The 21,726-nt window shown below is 47.5% G+C and overlaps 1 protein-coding gene across 1 annotated transcript in view; it reads right to left on the minus strand.

The window, feature by feature from the left end:
- The window catches only part of LOC142568360 (putative transporter YutK), a 66,542-nt gene extending 54,775 nt beyond the window's left edge, over positions 1-11,767 (minus strand). Inside the window, exon 1 of the mRNA XM_075678360.1 lies at positions 11,713-11,767. The gene's annotated coding sequence lies outside the window, so the exon portion shown is untranslated. The remainder of the gene's footprint in view (positions 1-11,712) is intronic.
- Positions 11,768-21,726: the final 9,959 nt, after the last annotated feature.

Consider the following 21,726-nt stretch of genomic DNA (forward strand, 5'->3'; position numbering starts at 1 on the left):
TTCGCTTTCTACTTCCGTGTTTCCAGGAATTACGCCAAAATCGTGCTCACGTGGCGGGTCTCCAAAGTTTACGATTGTGTGCTTGGGTGTGCGGTAATGAGTGATTCTTAATTAATTCTAATTATTGCAACCACATCTGTAACTCATCTTGTAACTAAACTTTTGCTCTCATATCATATCTATAATGAAACCCCTGAATTTTGTACACTACTATTTTTCTCTATATTTTCTGATTTATTTTGAATTTCGGCCCCGGTCATCTCAGGAGATGAAGCGGAAGTACTGCGCAAGAAACTCAATGATCGTGCCACTAAAATTAAAAACGATTAAACGTAGCATAAACATTATAGTATAAACATTATTGCTTTAGCAGACAACCCAGAAACAGCATGCGTACTCAATGAATACTTTTACTCAGTTTTCGCTAACGATGACGGCACACTTTCGGAGTTTGTTTCTTTCGACGAAATGCCGCCAATTCATAGCAGAAGCATAGAAGAGGAAGGCATGTGCTCCCTTTTGCTTAAGTTTGACGATAAGAAATTCAGTGGAATTCACAATATACGGGCCGCCCTTTAAGGGAGATACGCAGAATGATGTTCTATGTACCTGTATCTAATATTTAACAAATCACTTGCTCGAGCAGAACTTTCCTGTGATTGCTAAAAAAACACCTATACCCAAAAGGTAAGTCAGTCAATACCATCCGTGTGTAGACCTATGTCGCTCTTAGGCGCATATTTTAAAGTGCTAGGACACATAATATTCAAAGGCTTCTCAGTTTTCATCGAAGGTAACAACATAAAGTAACAACATAGGCGACAGTCTACACGATGGTTTTCGACGCGATCTATCGAAAACTACGCAACTACTTGAAATGGTTCATGACTTGGCCATTGGTTTAGACAGAGCCAGATTAACATACATCTTATTTTTAGACCTTGAAAAGGCTATGTGATCGCGTTTTACACCGGAAGCTGCTTATCAAACTAAAACTAATTCTTAAAAGCGATTGTTTATAAGCATGGATCGAAGCGTATTTAAAGTGCAGGCATCAGTGTGTCACAGTTCATAGTATCAATTCAACATCTGCATCAGTTCAGTCCAGCATACCTCAGAGGTCAGTCGTCGGGCCGCTTTTCATTTTGATTTTTATTATTGACATTTTCCATGGCACCCCGGACAAGTTACGACTATTCGCTTATGACTGTGTGCTTATGACTGTGTGCAACCCGCTCGCTTTGGACGCCAAGCGCATCAAGACGTCGGGCTCAGTCATCGTCTTCTTCGATGGACTGAGAGTGCCGAACTTTGTGTGCTACGGGCCGACCTTGTTGTGATGTTATCTCTACAGGAAACAATTTGATGTGTGCTTTACTTGTGGTAGGGTAGGACACCGCTCGGACGTGTGCCCCACGCCGGACTCTGTTCAGTGTAGAGGGTGTGGAGCCTTCAACCCACGAGTGGACCACGTTTGCACGCCCAAGTGCAAGTTCTGTGGAAGAGACCATCCCACCGGAGACAAGGCGTGCAAGCAGAGATTTCAAACACCCTATGTTGTACGAGCTCGCCGAAGGGAACGCGCCCGGTCACGATCGGCCACAAGGGAGAGAAGCCGCTCCAAGTCGGGAGGAGCGCAGGCGCGCTTAGAAGTTGCAACACCTGGTGCCAAGCCGACCGTTAGCACCGCCTGGGCGGATAAAGTCAAAGGTATTGTGAGAATCGTTGGTGGCGCCACTACGCCGGCGGTGACTAAAAGCAATGATGCCAGAATAGAACAGTTGATTGGGGAGGTAAACTCTTTGCGTAAAGCTAACGAAGAGCTGACCAAACAGTTAGTAGAACTGAAAAAGAAGGCACAGCCGAGCCCTACCAGCTTAGCAGTAGCCAGACCAGTAGGTCAAAGCAACGAACCAAGCGAGGGAGATAACTCCCCCGCCCCCCCCTCAAAAAAAAAGAGCAGTAAGCCCCGAAACTGTCTCGGTTTTCTCAGTCCTCAGCGAGCTGAAAGAGGTAATCAAAGAAATTAGAGAGACGACGGAAAGGACTAACATTAAAGTGGATAAACTATGGAAATGGTGGTTAACGGCCGAACAGCGATTCAAGAAACTCGAAACGAGATGCGACGACGACGAATTCTTCCCGTCAGAATCAGAAAGCGTAAAATCGCTCTCCGGAACGTCAGGGGGCGCTCCAAAGAGTTCGATCGCGGGTAACCCATCCAATATCATAGATAGCGCCCACAGTTTTAGTGTGTGACAGTGGAATTGTCGCGGATTCCTCAACAAAAAAGGCATCGCTGCGCCAATTAATGAGATCTATGGGGGTCAAACCAAAAGTAATTATGCTGCAGGAAACTTTAGCGGACGAAGTTAAGCTAACCGGGTACAAATCGGTATGTAGAGAAATAGATTGCGGGATGGAATTGGCCACCATCGCTGACAAAAAGCTACCCTTTATCGAACACGATATCCATCTCGGATTGAGTAAAATCGAATATGTCCTAGTAGAAGTCGCGCTCAAAAGGCACAAGGGCAGAGCGCAGAGTATCTTCTGCCTAAACATTTATAGCAGTCCCACCTACAAGAAACAAAGCTTTAGGGCACTTTTCAACAAGGCACTCGCGTGGCAAAGAGCTCCCCGCTCATCATCGGAGGGGACTTTAATGCCCCCTACCAAGCTTGGGGATGCGCTTGGAATACAAAGAAAGGTGAGGGGTTATGGGACCTTGCCACGGACCTGGGACTGTGCCTGATCACCGATCCGGCTCCCCCCCCCCCCCCCCCCCGCTGTGGCACGTCCACGTGCAGGGACTCTACACCCGACCTAACTTTTGTCAACAACTCGAAACAAGCTAGTTGGGAAAACTCGGGCACCGATCTAGGCAGCGACCACTATATCATAGGCATAGGTATAGGTATGCCGAAACAAGAGGCTAGAACCTTTCGGTGCACAGACTGGGACCTTTTTAGGAAAGTTAGAGCGAAGAGACTAGAATCGGAACCGATAGAAGCGGGCAGACAGTCCTTCCAGACCTGGATGAACCAGCTCGAAGAGGACCTCAGGGAGGCCACTAAGGAAATTTGGACCGAAGAAAACATAGAGAGCATAGACAGTAGGCTCGCGCATCTGATCGAGGCCAAACAATCCATCCTGCATAGATGGAAAACGCAGACTGAACCGAAAGCTCAAGAAAAAGATAGCGTTGTTAAACAGACAGATCGAGGAGCATACGAGAGCGCTCGTGAAACAGCAGTGGGACGAAGTTTGCCACTTGGCAGACGGCAGAATCAAACATGGAGGCAGTTGGAACATCCTCAAACATCTATTGAATGAGAGCGACACTAAGTCAAACAAGAGAAGGGCAATTACAAATCTAGTACATCAAGTCAGCCAGTATACGACTCAGGAGGTAGTCATGAGACAGCTCGCGGACAAATATCTCCCGCTCAAACAACCTGGCGATAGCGACGAACGCGTGGAGTACATGGGAGGACCGTGCGAGGAAATGGACCGCGATTTCACCGAAGGTGAGGTGCGGGCCGCCCTCCATGGTCTTTCTAGTAGATCGGCAGCCGGACCCGACGGTATTACCAATAAACTCTTAATGAATCTAGACGATGAGTCGATCACTTTTTTGACGGATCATTTCACCGAGTTGTGGAGAAAGGGAGACTATCCGGAGGAATGGAAGATGGCCAATACCATCCTCATACAAAAACCGGGTAAACCGCTCCATGTGCATAACCTACGTCCAATCTCGCTTACATCGTGCATAAGTAAAGCTATGGAACACGTTATTCTCAACAGACTCACTAGATACGTCGAGCAAAATGACATACTCCCGTATAATGTGATCGGTTTCCGCCCCGGACTATCGACTCAGGACGTCATGCTCCTGATCAAACACCAGCTCATACACGTTAACCCGGTGCACGCGAGGGCGATTCTGGGACTAGACGTCGAAAAAGCTTTTGATCGCATAGAGCACAAGGCCATCCTCGAGGTCCTGTCCGAGCTGAGGCTGGGCGAGAGGCTATTCAGCGTAGTCAAGGCGTTTCTGGGCGGTAGGCAAGCGAGCCTCACGCTAGGAGAACTAAAATCGAAGGTGATGAACCTGGGAAACAGGGGCACCCCGCAAGGAGCCGTACTTTCGCCCATGTTATTTAATATAGGAATGGCCATAGTCGCGACGAAACTGGAGAGTATAGAAAGTATACACTTTGCAATATACGCCGATGACATAACCATATGGAGCGCCAACGGTAACGTAGGCCAAACGGAGACCATACTGCAGCAGAGCACACACGCCGTGGAAAGCCTGCTAGGCGAGATGGGACTCAACTGTTCGGCGGCAAAGTCGGAGCTTTGGTCCTAAAACATCGGCACAGGGGTCGAAGACCCAGGGGCTACGTCCCCGAGGAGCAACCTAAGATTATCTTACGCTGTCACGATGGATCCGCGATCAAGCAGGTGAAAAAGTTTAGTTTTAGGCTTCCACATAACAGCGGGAGGTACCAACCTCAATGCCATTCAACACATTTCAAACAAGACGGACCAAGTCACCAGGTTACTAAGGAGAATCAGCAACAGACACAGAGGCCTGGGTGAGGACAGCGCTCTAAGGCTAGTGCACGCCTTCGATATCTGTCACTTCACCTACGTGGCAGGCCTATTTAAATGGTCGCAGGCCGAGCTGAACAAGTTCAACACTATGATCAGAAAGTTAGTCAAGGCTACCCTAGGTATACCCATCAGCACCTCGAACGTGAAGCTCATGAACTTAGGCGTGCACAATACGATAGAAGTGATGGCGGAAGCGCAACAGATGGCGCAACAGGAAAGACTGACGAAAACGCGAGCGGGCAAGCTTATACTCAAAGCGATAGGGACAGACCCCAATAGATTGATGAACCCGAAGGAATACGAGGTAGAATTGAGCGCGAACCTTAGAGACGCGATCAGAACCACCCCCCTCCCGAGAAATATGAACCCGGAACACAATGTTAGCAGGAGAAAAGCGAGAGCGAAAGCTTTGTTGAAAGAAATTGAACAGCTAGAACAACAGGCGGCCCTTGTAGACGCTGCCTGGGTCAAAGGCAAAGAGGCCTACACGGCCGTGGTGGTCGACAGCCGGGGCGAGGTACGGAACGCCGTCACCATCTTCACTAATGATTTCACGGTGGCGGAGCAAGCCGCGATTGCACTAGCCGTCAGGAACCATAAATGGTCTTTCATCTATAGCGATTCCAAAGCAGCAATTAAGAGCTTTGACAAAGGCTATGTCGCTGGGACTGCGGCTAAAATTATCGACACGGTCGAAACTATCAGAACTGAAACCCGATGGTTTCCTGCACATATGGGACAAGTGGACGAGACTCGGCCAAACCTCAACGAGGTGACGAACGACCTGGCACGAGGACTTGCTTGCCGTGCCAGTCAGAACCGAACCGACGCCCACTACCATTCCGGGGAGCATAAAGATCACTTACTAACTTACAACGACATCACTAAATATTACTACTTGGGGCGTAGGCAATTCCCACTGCCACACGTAAAATTGAACAGGGCTCAGGTAGTCACGCTACGTTTACTGCAAACCGGGACGTACCCCACTTCGTATTTCATAATAAAATTCCCCCCGAAAGAGAAATTAGGAAAGAATGTAACGTGTGCGATGGCATCATTGACATCAGAAGCATGCTGGCGGGCTGTCCCGCGACTCTCGCCGACCCCGAAGAAAAATGGCTTTACTGGCACAAGATGATATCAAGTTCTTCATATCAAGATCAACTACCGGCTGTCCAGAGGGTTCACGATGACGCCATAAGGCTCGGCCTGGCGGTGCCGACGTGGACGCGGCCCGCCTCGGTCTGAAAAGACTGGGCTTCAGGACTCTAATAAAGTTTTGTGAATGCATGAATGTGCTTTATGAGTGAGCTCACAGAGAGCAAGTACTTTTGAATTTATCTAAAATTCAGAATTGGTGCTCAACATGGCAAATTGCTATTAACCTAGAAAAAACTGTAGCAATGACTGTAACCCGTCAGAAAGACTCCTTAAAATTCCAATACAAACTGGGCAATCACTGCTTGCCTTTTGCTTCAGAATATTCGTGCCTAGGCCGAGTCATCACATCTGATTTAAGATGGAACGAACATGCAGCATATATTGAAAAAGAGACTTTAAGAAAACTAGGATATTTAAGAAGAGCTCTACCTAAAGCAACAGACAATATTAAACTCCTTGCATATAAAACGCATGTAATACCAATACTGGAATATCGATGAGCTGTTTGGGACACAAGTGAACATAGTTAACCTTCAATCAATAGAAAGAAAGGCTGCAAGGTTTTCTATTAAACGCCTACTAGTGCGACATATCTCCATCAGCTCCTTTGCAAAGTGCAGACTTGCAAACGTTATAAACTATACGGTATCGCGAAATAATGAAGTTATTTTGCCTGATATATCATGGTAAGTTAGCAATAGACAAACGTAAGTACATCAAACCTATCAACCACCGCGAAACGCGTTCGTGTCACCCTGAAAAGGTAACCGAACACTTTTGCCATTGTGGTGTATACAGGTATCCTTTTCCCTCGTACAAGTAACGGCTGGAACAATCTGCCACCGGAAATTCTAGAAAGCACTGATTTGGATTCGTTCGCTTGTGCGTTGCTTGCACTATCTCAGTGACACTTCTATCTTCTTTTATTTCATATTGCGTTTTGTTCTCCTTCTGTATACACAGGGACTACTTCATTAGTGATTAGGTTTGTCGTCAGTTTTGAAACTGAACATACTATCGTGCACTTGATCTATATTGTACTGAGCATTATTATCATTTTATGTGATATTTGCACCAATTTTGTTTCTCATCACAATCTGATGCAGTTTTTATACCTGGTATTCGAGATTATGTTTCTGTACGGTACCTATATCACATTCATCACTACTCAATGTACTACGTAAGCGGTGTTTGCTGTTGCTGTAATATTGGTCTCGAGCTCCACCACTGGAAAAGCTGGCGCCACCGTCGGCGTGACGTTCTAGGAGGGATCACGTGGACATAGCGGCCGCGTCGGCTGCTTCGGGCGCGCCGAAGCGAGCTGAAAACGAGAGTTTCCCTCGTACGCTGCGGTCCTCATTTAGTGGCGAGATTTTCCCGCTTCGAGTGTCTCCTTTACAACGCTTGAAAGCACTACAATAGGTAGTGGCTGCCTTTGAAGGCGCACAACATGGTAGGCTACTGCTCGGTGCCGCAATGCCGGACGCACGCAACGGAGCACGGTGCCAGCCTCATTCACACGTAGCCGCAGGACAAGAAGCTGTGTGAAGCTTGGCTCGCGAAACATAAAACCGGCAAACAGTCATCGGCTACAGCTCGGGTATGCAGCAAGCACAGACGCGAGGAAGATTTCTGCTACGGCGCCCGGTCTGCGATGTTCTGAAAACGCGCACTGAGACGCTCGCCCGAGTCCGCTGCCCGACTAATGCCATGCCGGTTTGTTCTATGAACTTGTCGATGCTATAGAAACTGGCAAGTTCAGTGGAGTGGCAGCGGTAAGAAGCACATTTAAAAAAAGCATGGCATATGGTCATGTTTGTGTTATGAATTAATGCACTGGATTACAAAAAAGGAGCAGCGGGGAATTGCACGCTGAGAACACCGATAAACATACAGTGCGACGCAACTCGAGAAATAGTACTGAAAGGTCGAAGAATTTAGAAGAAAAAACAGGTTGAATCATCGCGACGGCACATCACAGTCCCCGTAGGCGTAGAAGTCTCTACAATGAAATTATTTTTGAACAGCTCTGATAGCGCCCACGCAACAATGGTTGCTTGCCTACTGTCAAATGCTCATATTCTGCGGCCTAAAGCTCATGGCACGGTGCGAAAACGCACGCGCGGAAAAAGCGAAACAGTGCGCGGACAAGCATGCAGACGCGCAGTCGGTCGCTGCGAATCTGCGCGATCGCTGCATTGAAGCTTCATTCTATTACGCTCCATTTAGTTATACAAACACTATAAGAACATATTTCAGATAGTTTGCTCTCAGTGTTTACCTACCTTTCACGCAAGAAGTCGGTTCGGGAGACTCCATCGCGGCGACCGCGCGCAGTGGCGTTCACTGTACGTATTCGGTAAAGAGATAGCGTCTGTAAACGATTGTGTGCTTTCAGTTTGCCCAAGATTATTATTTAGACAGTAAGAAACTTCTCTCGTTTCGAAAGTACTTAGAGAAATGTCCGGGAGAGCTCGCGCGTGGTGTTTTCAGTGAGCGCTGACAGCAAAACCTAAGAGGAGCGCGCCACGTGATCCCTCATACTACGCCAGCGAGGCGCTTCCGATAGATGGCGACTCCGTAACTCCTCGCCGCCAATATTACCTTGTTTTACTCTATATCTCATTCGGGCTTTTTTTTCTGAACGACTGATACTTTTTATAAAATCACAGTTTTTTTATGCTTACGTCGCCGGGTTTCGCAACCGTGGCAATGGCATGGCTGTTCCCTTGCTGAATAGGTCAACCAGTCACAGCGGAGAACGCGCGCCTCGTGCACCGTTGGGTTCCTTACAGCACCACCAGATGGCGCTCGCATCGGCGGCAGCGGTGGCGCCGGCAGTGCGGGAGAAAGAAAGAAAAAATAACGAGAAAGCTCGCCTTGGCGCATCCGCGGCTGCACGGTAATGATGAACTTATCCGCTTCTTGCGGATAAAATGAAACTGAATTGCGCTGCCTACGTATACGCATGCTGTCTCTGAAACGATGATGCGTTCAAGGCACCCGTCGTACTCGTTAGTAGTTCGTGCTTGGTTTCGCTTAACTACGCTTAACAAAAGAGAGAAAGAGGAATATAGGAAAGCAGGGATGTTAACCAGTCAAGAGTCTGGTTGGCTACCCTAAGCTGGGGGAAGGCAGAAGGGGAAGAGGGAGAAGGGAGAGAGAAGGTGTAGAGATGTGGACGGACTGTTCTTGAGTTAAAGCCGCTTGCGCAAACAAGACATACTCAGAAAGCACAAAAGTGCCTTCACTGCTTTCTGAGCCGATGATCGGTTGGGATGGTGCTCTAGTACTGTCTGTTCACTCAGAGGATGATCAACTAATTTCCTCACCCGCCGTGGTTGCTCAGTGGCTATGGTGTTAGGCTGCTGAGCACGAGGTCGCGGGATCGAATCCCGGCCACGGCGGCCGCATTTCGGTGGGGGCGAAATGCGAAAACACCCGTGTACTTAGATTTAGGTGCACGTTAAAGAACCCCAGGTGGTCGAAATTTCCGGAGCCCTCCACTACGGCGTGCCTCATAATCAGAAAGTGGTTTTGGCACGTAAAACCCCATAATTTAATAATCTAACTTCCTCAATGTGTTGGACAAAAAATGTCTTTGTGCTTGAAATTGAGGGCAATGGCACAATAAGTGTTCAATGTTCTCATCGCATCCGCAAATATCACATGCAGGGCTATCAGCCACTCCAATTAGTGCTGAGTAGGCATTCGTGAAGGCAACTACAAGTCACAACCGACACAGAAAAGACAATTCGCGTCGGTGCAGACCGGCCGGAGGTCTGAACGCTTAACAAAAGGCTCGATATAATGTGTGCGTGTGTGAGTTTATGCGTGCGTGCGGGTACTCGTGTTTGGACTCTTTATGCACACACACAAAGCGTCGCTGAATACAGATTTCAACTCGGTGGATCCGCTGCGAATTCGCCATTGGTCTTTGTTAGTTCTACATTTCACATTGCTCCTTTTATGTCCCTAAATTTTCTGTACTGTCTTACTTTCATATATCACCGCAGGGGCGTCTGCGTACGCAGGCGTTTGGTGTGTTGAGACACCACGTACCCGAGCACATGAGGGTTGGATCCCTCCGCGTGTAGCCGTGCGCGGCTCAGCCGCGTCTGGGGAAAAGGGGATGGTGGGGATTGAGTCGGTGCCGGGTGTTCGGACCTTAAAGGTCCCCCGGCGGAGGCAACACAGCTCTTCGGCCTCTGTTTCACATAGACGACACCTCCAGACTGACCCACCCGGAGGAAATCGGCAGTTGCTTTTTCCTGTCCCCCTCTTCAATCTTTTGTCTTCTGTCTCGCTGCTTCTTCTTTCCTGTATTCTTTTCATTTCTTCTCTCTTACGAATTTCTGGGCGGCAAGAGTTAACCTGGCGTAGTTATCCAACCTTCGGTATGTTATATTAGGTTATAGCGGCGATGCATGGCTGGCGTCTCCAGGTATTCTAGCAACTTTGTAGCGTTCCCTTCTTGGGCTCGCTGGTATGTGGCTACCATCGCCGCCGAATTTTCCAATTTTATATGGCAAATGCTTCCCCCCTACCTTATCTCTCCCTGAATAGGGGGCGCACCGATGAAACATTAAGTTTTTTCATGCAGCCGGAATATTCTGTTCCGAAGTACCGCGTTGTACACAGCCAGCATGAAACTAAGACGGTCCGAATGATCTCACCATTCCTTGTAGCCAAATCTCTCACGGAAGCAATCGGCCCAGGTTATAATGTAACGAAGATGGGAAACGGGGACCTTCATGAAGTTCGCGACAGACCGCAGTATGACAAACTCTCAAAACTCGCAGCATTTGGAGACATTCCAGTTTTAGTGGGCCCACACAGGTCGATGAACACACTGCGCGGTGTCATTTCAGAGGATGACCTTCTCGAACTCAGTGAAAGTGAATTACTTGAATGATGGCAAGAGCAGAACATCGTTAAGGTACAAAGGATAATGATAAGGCGAGATGACTAGCCAAATTCCGGCCAAGCACATAATCATTACTTTCGGAAGCAGTAGTTTAACCGAATCAATAGAAACCGGTTACTGTAAACTTCCTGTCAGGCCGCATATCCCAAATCCGCGTCGATGTTTCACGTGTCAGCGTTTTGGGTATGGGTCACAGAACCGCAGAGGACGTGCTACTTATGCTAAGTGTAGTTCTTCTGAACACGCTTGTGACATCTGCACTTCAGCAAGCCGCTGTGCCAACTGTGAAGGAGATCACGCCGCCTACTCGCGATCGTGCCCCTCGTGGAAAAAAGTGAAACAAATCATAGAACTAAAAGTCAAACTTAACCTATCTTTCGCAGAGTCACGTAAGCATTTCTCTATACACAATTAGTCCAGTCCTTCCTACACCGATGTGGCGTGCCGGGGGGCAGTGTCACATCCTTCGCGGGCCGCCCAAGTCACACGGAGTGTGACAACGGTCACGTAATCAGCCCCCCGGCAGGAGCAGCGAGCCGTGCTCTACCCCTAGCCAGGAATGACCAGCAGACCTCCGGGCCTGCAGGTACCAGGACCACTGGCCGTGCAGACAGGCCAGTAAAAAACTCTAGTGCGCTCGCCGAGCGGGCGTCATCCAGCGCCTCTGAAAAGGTGATGGATGCAAGCAGCACTACTCTGGCGTCTCAGACGCCGAAGGAACGGCGTAGCTCCGTGGAGCGTGCCAAGAAAAAAGAAAAATCTCGTATGACGGGCCCTGTAAAGGTCTCGTGAGCTAACTTAGCGAATCTTTCTTGACACACAGCACAAAACACTACCAATATGCCTGCGCAGATAATAAACTGGAATGTGAGAGGTGCATTGAACGTAACCTTCGCTTGGTGGCCAGACATTGAACGTTTACCGTGGCCATTCTAAGCGCCAGGTTGGGAGCCATGAATATAGTGAAAAGACTTAGCCCGGACCATGGTGCTTACCTTTAGCTCCTAGCAGTCCGCTAGACGCCCCCGGAGCCACCCGGTCGACCGGTACCACTGGAAAGCGGTGGTGGCAGCTTCGTGGACTTCATTTCTAGGGTAGCGATGTTCGGTCGTGGCTAGTAGCTGCTGCGCCTGCCCATTGGCGTCTTCGAAGGCAGCACCCTCTGCTGCATTACAGGTCTGACCGCCGCCTTGGTCAGGTGCTCCGCAGCTGCTCGGGACTGAGGGCCATTGGTTAATTGTAGATATCATCAGGTAGGTTGTGGCCGAAAACTGCACCAGGGAGGCCAATTCCTGTTCCGGTGAGGGAGTGTCCTTGTTCAAGCTTAGTAGACCTTCCTAATTTGGTTGTGCCTGGATTAGTATAGCCCCACTCGCTCTCGCCATCTTTCGCCGGTGTTTGCAGGCTTGGAGTGACGCCTGATCATGTCATAGGGGAAGCTATTTTCATTCTGTACTGAGAGATACCAAATTCCGTCTAGTGTTATCGGTAACTCTTTCTTCAGGGTTCGTTGCAAGACCTCCCCAAAAAATACTGGATCCAAACAATCAATAAACGTGTGTTGGATTGTTTCTGGTTTCTTGGCACCAGAGGCAGTTTGTCGTCCATGGTACAAATATTCCTTTTCCATCGAGCCATGTTTTTACAGGGAGTGTGTTTGTGTGTAATTTGAAAAAGAACATTTTAACAGCTTCTCTAACAGTCATTTTTCTGACTCTCTTTAATACATCTTGGCCTGGGCCTCCAATGTTTAGTGATCTGTATAATGGCACTGGCGTCATTACATCGAATAAACCTTTATATAGTTTCTTTCTCGGTACAAGGTTCAGGCACTCAAATGAGAAGCGTGTTTTAAGTATCCTAGATGACGGGACTAATTCTCTGAAGTAACCATTTACCCCACAGTCGATTGCAGTCGCACTATACACAACAAATTCAGGCAATGCATTCTTAAAGCGCATTTGCATCATTGCTCTCAAAAACGGGTCTCTGTAGTCCCGCAGCAAGATAAAACGCGAAAAAATTTGCCGGGTGAACAGATGCGAAAGACCGAGACCTCCTTCTTTCACTGAGCGAAATAAATTAGTGCGGCTGATTCTCTCCCAATTGGAGCCCCCAATAAAAACCGCGAATATTCGGTGCAGTTTCCGCACATGGATGCGTGACAGTGACAAAAGCTGCAACACCATAGCACAAGTTGGCAATCACCCGCCGTGGTTGCTCAGTGGCTATGGTGTTGGGCTGCTGAGCACGAGGTCGCGGGATCGAATCCCGGCCGCGGCGGCCGCATTTCGATGGGGGCGAAATGCGAAAACACCCGTGTGCTTAGATTTAGGTGCACGTTAAAGAACCCCAGGTGGTCGAAATTTCCGGAGTCCTCCACTACGGCGTGCCTCATAATCAGAAAGTGGTTTTGGCACGTAAAACCCGAAATATTATTATTATATTAAGTTGGCAATCAAAAAAACATTGCACGCACTGGTCCGAGCAAACATCGATAATTTGCGGCCTTGGCATCCTCCAACTTTTTCCTTCACCCTTGGCGTCAAGTCATCCCAGTAGTCTGCTGTTTGGTTATAATGCTCGAGCGGCACGCCTAAATACGTAGAAGGACTTCTTGCCCACGTGATGCTCGCAAATCTTTCTGGTTTAACGTCGCACATTCCGCGCCAGAAACCGACACTTTTTTCCTATTCATCGCGGAGCCTGTCTGCTTGCAAAAATCTTTGCTGGGGCTTATGGCTTATTCTATACTTTTGCGGTCAGTGAAAAAGATGCCTACATCATCAGAGTAGTCAAAGATTTTCACATGATGCGTCTGAAACCTGAGACCATTTACTTTTTCATTAATAAGAAGACTGATGCAGAAGGGTTCAAGATAAAGGGCGAAAAGCAGCGATGACAACGCACATCATTGTTTTATAGATGACCGGACGTCAATACTCTGGGTGAGGTTCTTGTTAACTATAATGCGTACAGTGCAATCATTATAAGCCATTTTTAAACCTTCTAATAACAATTTGCCAACATTGACATGCTGAAGCACAGAAAAAATAACATCGTGTGGGACACGGTCGAAAGTCTTAGCGAGATCAAGTTGTAACATAGCAACTCGCGCCCCGAGATGGCACCACAACATTCTAGTACATTTCGGGTTACATGCACATTTGTACATATCGAACACCCTTTTATTTCACATGTCTGGTGCGATCCAATGAGAAGCATAATAGCGCTTTGCAAGCGTTTAGCTAAAATTCTTGTATATATCTTATAGTCCACATTTGTAAGAGTCATTGGGCGATAAGCCTCTACTGATAAAAGTGTAGTTGGATTATCCGTCTTAGGTATTAAAACAATGTGGGCAGCGCGGAAGGAAGGCGGTGACCGCTTTTCCTCATAGGCCTTGCTAATAACCTTATGCAAAATTGGGCTGATTTCCCCGATGAATATTTTGTAAAAGGCTGCTCCTATTCCGCCCAGCCCAGGTATTTTTCTCGGAGTTAATTCTTTTATGGCACTTCTTACTTCCTCTATACTTATTGGCTGTCCTAATCGCGTCTTACGTTCTTCATCGAGCGTAGGCATTAGATTAATAACCTCGGTTCTCAGCCCAGTTTTATCGCCTCTTTTATTCGCAAATAATTCGCTGTAATGGTCGACAAATGCCTGCTCAATTTTACTCCCATCTGATGCCAATTCGTAACGGCAGTGGATCTGTCGTATTTCGTTTTGAGCCGCATATTTTCTTTCGTCACACATCGCTCGCTTGTTGGGCGGTTAACCCAACCATATCTTTTCAGCTCGTGCCCTTATCACTGCTGCTTTGTACGTTTCCGTTGCAATTATTTCCAGTCTGCTTTTAACTTTCCGAATTGCTTTTACATACATGCCTGGATTGCCGGTTTCATATATAAGAAAATCGAGTTGGCACTGGAGTTCTTTTTCATTAGACTTGGATTTAGACTAATAATGGTTCCCTATTCAATCGCAATCATTTTGACGTCGTTATTAAAGTTTTCCCACTCAACTGCCCACCCATGTGGCAATTTGGATGTCATTTGTTCAATTCTTTTTGTTACGCACTCCATAAATTTTTCGTCGTGTAAACGCTTCTCGTTGAACTTCCACAAAGCCCAAGTAAAACGGCTTTTTGTCAGCTTTATTCCTAGTGTAGCCATTACAAGCCTATGTTCGCTAAATAACACATGTTTGACTTCATAGTAGCCACAATCTCTTGCAAGGTTAACCGTAACATAGATCCTATTCAGCCTAGCACAGCTGCCGCGCTAGTAATGGATATAGGTAGGGCTGCTTCCTTTTAACAATAAATAACCGAGGTCTTCTAAATAACATTCCTGGAGCAGTGAAACGAGCACTCGTGAAATTTTATCTCGTACAGGGGTATTCTTGGCTGGATCTTCAGCCAAACATACACAATTAAAATCACCAAGAACAATTAAGTATTTCTCACTCTTTAAAAATTGTTCCAAGTCTTCAAACAACACAACACGCTCATAGTCGATGTTTGGTGCATATGTACCAGTAACACGCCATTCCCTAGCGCAGTACTAAAAATCAAGAATAAGCAAACGTCCAGCCCCTCACGCAACTACTTTTTCACCTTCAATGCCGACGTTGTTCCTTATACAAACTGCACAACCACCAGAGGTGCCTATCGCATGGCTAACACAAACATTGAAGTGCCTTCGAAAAGTTCCCACCATTCGATCCGTCTGCTCCTCACCTTGTATCTTTCTTTCTTGCACGGCTACTATGTATAAGTTATTTTCCAGGAAAAGTCGGTTAATTTGATTTTGCCGTTTCTTAGTCGCCAATCCCCGTACATTCAAAGTGGCAGCACGTAAGGGAAGAGCAAGTTTTTCGTCCTTAATTTGTGAAGAGCACTCGGATCGGGAAGTGTTTACCCCAGAAGGCAAGGATGCCGTGGAATCTTCACTCAGTTGTGGCAGTAGTGGGTCAGGATGAACTCGCTGCCCGTCGCCTGCCTCCTCGAGCGAAGTTCGGTGGCCGGACCGGACAGAATCGTCTACGCGGCGTCGCTTATTCGGTCCCATACCGCTCACTCACCAAGGGGAAGCGAGTCGTCACCTTTATTCCGGCGGTTTCTCCACCAGGCTTCTATCAGGAGGAATGTTCGGTTTCGGCTTTAATTACATTCGTCGCGTGAAAGCCGCTTTCAGTGGCGGCCCCCCGCCACCTGCACTACTTAGATGGTCTGGTTCGCCGACACTCGCTGTGAATATGCTTTGCCGGCGCCTCTGCAACGCCTTCCATTGTTTAATACTGCACTGTCGGTGTTTCATATAGCGGTGTCACCTGAGTTGCACTTGAAGGTTTCCCTTGATGGAATCCTCTTTCATCCATTTTTTTTGTGCATGTCCTGACTATTTACACCAGCCGGATTTTTTCACACTTCTTTTTTCACTAGTCGACTCACGTTGCTGTATCACTGCCGGGGGCGTTTCTACCGCTTTTTGTTCCTTCGTCACCATCGCTGTTGCTTCTTCAGCTTCAGCATCGTCCATGATATTATCCATTATAACAGCGTCCTTTCTGTGGCCTGTTATATTTGCGTACGTGGGTACGCACTCGATTTCATCATGGCTGAACCGTCGGCACCGTGATCATCGGGGGATCCGGCAGTCGCGGCAGATATACCCTTTACCTTGGCAGTGCAAGCAAAGTGGCGCCTTGCCTGGAATAGCTACGAGAGCAGGCTTACCGGCGACATATACTTGATAGGGAATATCTTCAGTCATGACCCCGGCCTTTAGCTTGAGGTTCAGCACGCGTGTTGCCGTACCTATTTAGATGTGCCAAGGACACGCCAGCGCTTATTTGTCGTTTCCATTACCTCGCCGTATGGTTCAAAGGTCATACGGATGTCGTCGTTCGTCACATTAGGAAGGACCCAGTGGATTTTCACTCGGACATCTTGGTTGTTCGCGTCTACTACCAGACACTTTCTGCCTTTCGCAGTAATATTCCCAGTGATCAACAATTTCTTCATGCTTTCGTGGCTCTTGAAAGCAACAGCCCACACATGATTCATCTGAAATGCTTCTAAGGCATCAACCTCAGGCAGCAATTCCAAACGACCAAGGGCATCCCGGTAGTCTTCAACTCTATACGGCCTTGCTCATAGGTCACCGTGCAAAAAAAACGTGTTCAAAACAATCCAACCTTTTGGCAAATGAGGCAGCAGCACTTGGTAGTCCTGGCTGTCTTCCATGTGATTCCTGTTTCCGCGGCTAAACTGGGTCACTGTCACCGCCCCGTTGGAGCACATGAAAAACACGTACGTACGCTTTCGCGACCGGAAATGGAATCCTACTGAGCTGCTCGGGCCTGTACTGAGCACTACGGAAACTTTCATATACACAGAAAACGCACTAGTGGAAAGAAAAAGAAGCTGAGCCATTATCCAGGACCGTTAGGTTAAAAGCCTACCAGTACACGAGACGGAGCTACTCGCGCCAGCTGAAAAGGATTCAAAACTTTCGTACACATAGAAAAGGAACAAAAATAACGGCCTTGCCGGAGCAGGGACTCGAACCCTGCACCGTTAGTTAAAAGCCTAACGCTCTAACGACTGAGTTACTCTTTTTTTAATTACCTTGGTTTACTCACAAAATGACATACATACATAAAAACACCTTGGCCTACTTAGACCAACGTGACAAGCGAAAATTCCTTGAAGTTCACCAATTCGGCAAGAACACCCAGCCAGTCAGGCGGATCTGCCTGTACACAATATATTCCACGTATGAAAACAATGGTCTCAACAAAATTTTCTCGCGCTGAGCGCACGTTGACATCAGCAGGTGTTACCGCCATCCGTGTCTTCCAAAGACTGTGGAGGCCCAGGGTCGTACGGTAACCCTTGATCGCCGTCTACCGGCAGTAAACGTATATCCTGGGCTGTTATCGGCAGGTGCTTTTTAAGAGTTCTTTGCAAGACGCCCCAATAAAATATTGCATATCAGTACTCAATAAAAGTGTGCTCAGTGGTCTCCGTCTTGTTACATGGAACAGTTTGTCGTACACGGTACAAATATTCCTTCGTCGGCAATCAATGTTTTGACCGAAAGGGTAGATGTAAGCAATTTAAAGAAAAACGATTTTGCATTTGCTCTCACTGGCATCCTTTTGACTCTTTTTAAAACATTTTGCCCTGGGCCTCCATAGTTTTTCATTCTGTGCACAGGCACTGTCAACATAAGTTCAACTATATCCTTGTAAAGTTTCTTTCTTGTTACTGTCCTCGGGTACTGCCGTGAATACTGAGCTTTTAGTATTCGAAGGGAATTGACTACCTTCCGCAAATAGCCTTTAACCCGATGATTTACAGGCTCTGCACTAGACACAATTAATTCAGGCAGAGCACCTTTCAAACAAAGCTGCAGCATCGTATGCATAAGTGAATCAATTTGGTCACGCAAGAAGACAAAACAATAAGCTATATGTCGTAAGAACAAATGCGACAGTCCAATACCACCATCTCGAATAGGACGAAACAAGTTAGTTTGGCTGACCCTTTCGAATGTGGAACCCCAGATAAAAACAGCAAACACACTGTGCATTTACTGTACATTCACACGAGTCACCGACAAAAATTGGAGAACGTACCACACTTTGGCAATTAAAAATAAATTAGAAACAGTTGGATTTGCAAACATTGATAAATCAGGACCTTGCCACCCTCCGGCTTTCTCTTTTACACGTGACGTCTCATCCTCCCAGTATTGCGCGCTACTGTAGTAGTGTTCAAGCGGCACACCCAAATATTTCGAAGGAGACGCGGTCCATTGTAAATTTGCAAAGACAGATGGTGTGACGTCCCAGCTTCCGTGCCGAAAGTGTATACTCTTGTCCTAATTGATCTCGCAGCCGGTTTGCCTGCAATATCTTTTAGCATCGCTTATCACCTCTGGCACACTTTGGCGATCTGTACAAAAGATTGCGACGTCAGCAGCATATGCAAGCAATTTAACATGGGACGATTCAAGCTTATAAGTATTATTTTTTTCATTGCTTATTAGAGATAAACAGAAAGGCTCTAAATAAATTGCAAACAGCAGCGGTGACAATGGACAACCTTGCCTCACTGATGATCTGACTTTAATAATATCAGTTAGTGTCTTATTCACCACAATGTTTACAATGCAGTCAATGTATACCAATTTTAAGCCATCGAGTATCAGAGTGCCTATGTTAACATGTTCAAGAATACTGAAAAGAGATTCATGCGACACACGATGAAATGCCTTTGCTAAGTCGAGCTGCAGCATAGCTAGCTCACCCCCAAAAATATCACAGCACTGAAGAATACTTCGGGCTACATGCACATTTGTACTGATAGAGCGACCTTTTATGCCACATCTTTGGTGCGGTCCGACAAGAAATTTGATGAGGCTCTGCAGTCGTTTTGCCAACATTTTCGTATCAACTTTGTAGTCGGTGTTTGTGAGCGTTATCGGACTGTACGCGTCCACAGATAGCAGCTTAGCATGGTCGTCAGTTTTAGGGATCAGCATCACTCGAGCAGCACGGAAGGAGAGTGGCATTTCTCTCGTTTCGTGCGCCTTCGTGAGGACTGCATGTAAAATGGGTGCCAATTATCAGCGTAAGCTTTCTAAAATGTGGCACCGAGGCCGTCTGGCCCAGCTATTTTCCCCAGCGTTAGTTCGGTTATGGTCTGTTTTATTTCATCTACGCTAATGGGTTTCTCCAACAGCGCTCGAGTATCTCCATCTAACCTTGGCATTAAATCGAGCGTATCCGGACCTAGCGGAGTGCTCCAACTTTTTTTACACCTATTAGGTTCTCAGAGTGCTCGACAAATGCTCGTTCAATTTCGTTAATGTCACTGGTAATGTTGTTCAGATACGTAATCTCTCAGATTTCATCTTGTGTTGCGTATTTCCTTTCGTCACACCATGCGCGCTTATTAGGAGGAGTTTCCCCTATTCAGTTCTCGGCTCGCGCCCTTACTGCTGCTGATCGATACTTTTCGAAGTCCAGAGCCTTGAGCTGGCCCTTAACTTCAAAGATGTCTTTACCGTATATCCAGGGATTTTCGGCTTCCATGCTGATCATAAAATGAAGCTGGCATTGCAATTCCTCGGTTATTTTCCTTTTTTATGACTGAGCAGTGTTCACCTTTCGATAGCTATCAGTTTGACTTCGTTCTTGAATCGGTCCCATTTAGCCGCGCGTGAATTTGCTGCAATGCCGGTAATGCTTTCTACTTTTCCTTTACTTTTTCGTTAAACATTTCGTCACCCGGTAGCTTAGCATTAAACTTACATAACTGCCAGCTGAAACGCGTTTTCCTTTTCTTGCCACCAAGTGTGACCATTACAAGGCTGTGATCACTAAAAGATACATGCTTTACTTCATACTTAGTGCACATGCTCACAAAGTCAACCGTGGCGTACACTCTATCGAGCCGCGCACTGATTCCACGCATGGCCGATGTCTATCCGAAAGCAGTCAGCCTAGATCATCCAAATCATTTTTGCTGATTAGTGCATCCAGTACTTTTGCGCTTTTGTCGCGGCCAGGTACAACTTTAGCTCTCTCCTCTGCCATCAGCACACAATTGAAATCGCTAAACATACCAATACGTTTCGAACAATTAAAATAACACTCGATTCTTTCAAAGAAGACTACGCGTTCCATCTCTTTATTAGGTGCATGAACACAGATGACTCTCAAAGGCTGACCAGAAAATAAAAGGTCTATAATAAGCAAGCGTCCCGCTTCCGAGACAGCAATGCTCACATCCGAGCTGCCTATATTGTTACGAATGAATATCGCGCAACCACCAGATGTGCCCACAGCATGACAAATACAAACATTGTAGCGCGTTCGAAAGGTTTCCACCATGCGGGCCGTCTGCTCCTCACTTTCGATTTTAGTTTCTTGCACTGCGACTATATCCAACTCATTTTCCAAAAACAGGCGGCTCACTTGGTACTGCCTTCTACGGCCGGCTAAGTCCCTTACATTCAGTGTAGCTACATCGCATTGGTTGTTCAGTTTTACCGCGCATATTATGTGACGAGCAAATGGGTCGCACAGCGCTCACCTCTGTAAATGACCGCACAGCGTTCGTTTCTCTGCAATCGGCCATTCCCTGCAGAATTCTGCCTGGCACACCTGCACCATCTTCGACAGAAGTTTGGCAGCTCCGCAATCCATCGCCGTCCATGCGCTTGAAAGTCTTTCGCGACTTGTTGTACAGGCAACCGTGAAGCTCAGACCCCAGCGCCGTGTTCGTATCGCGTTTATCTGGGTGAACGGTGGGCTTCGGCCTGAATGGTGATCGTCGTACCGGTGCCGCTTTCGCAGGCGGCTCCTAGGCATTCAGGCCACCATTCGGGTCGTCGGTTTTCACCGTCTCGATGTGCGCCCGCTTATTTGACGATGTAGTCACATCGGACACCATTGCGCTCGGCGCGTTGGAGTCTGTCGTTGCTGTTGAGCCTTCCTTGGCTTCTTTCGACCGGTACAGCTCGTCCTTTGCCAGGTCAGACTGCCTTGCCTGCGGTGGTTGCTGCTCGCAAGACAAGAAAGCCACGGCCCGCTGCAAGGGGGCGGGAGCCGGCGGCGTTACTTGTGGTTTCAACTTCACACTTTCTGCAGCAGCCGTTTTCTCAGCTTCTGCCTTGTACATGGCGAGCTCAGAAGAATCAGTATTCTTTAAGGGCCCTGTGACGTTCGCGTATGTAGGCGCGCACTGACGTTCGTCATGACTGAATCGTTTGCAACGCGAGCATCGTGGCACCCGGAACTCTCTGGGAACGTGGCCTTTTCCCTGACAGCGCAAACAAAGCTGCGGCCGTCCAGGCGCCACTAATAAAGCATGCTCTCCGGATACACGGAGCAAATGCGGGATGTCTTCACTTGTAGCACCCGGCTTCAACTTGAGGTTCACCAGACGCGTAGTGGAGCCCTTGTCTGTCACGCCCTGTGCGCGCCAG

Source organism: Dermacentor variabilis, unplaced genomic scaffold (genome assembly GCF_050947875.1).
Source record: "Dermacentor variabilis isolate Ectoservices unplaced genomic scaffold, ASM5094787v1 scaffold_18, whole genome shotgun sequence".
NCBI lineage: Eukaryota > Metazoa > Arthropoda > Arachnida > Ixodida > Ixodidae > Dermacentor > Dermacentor variabilis.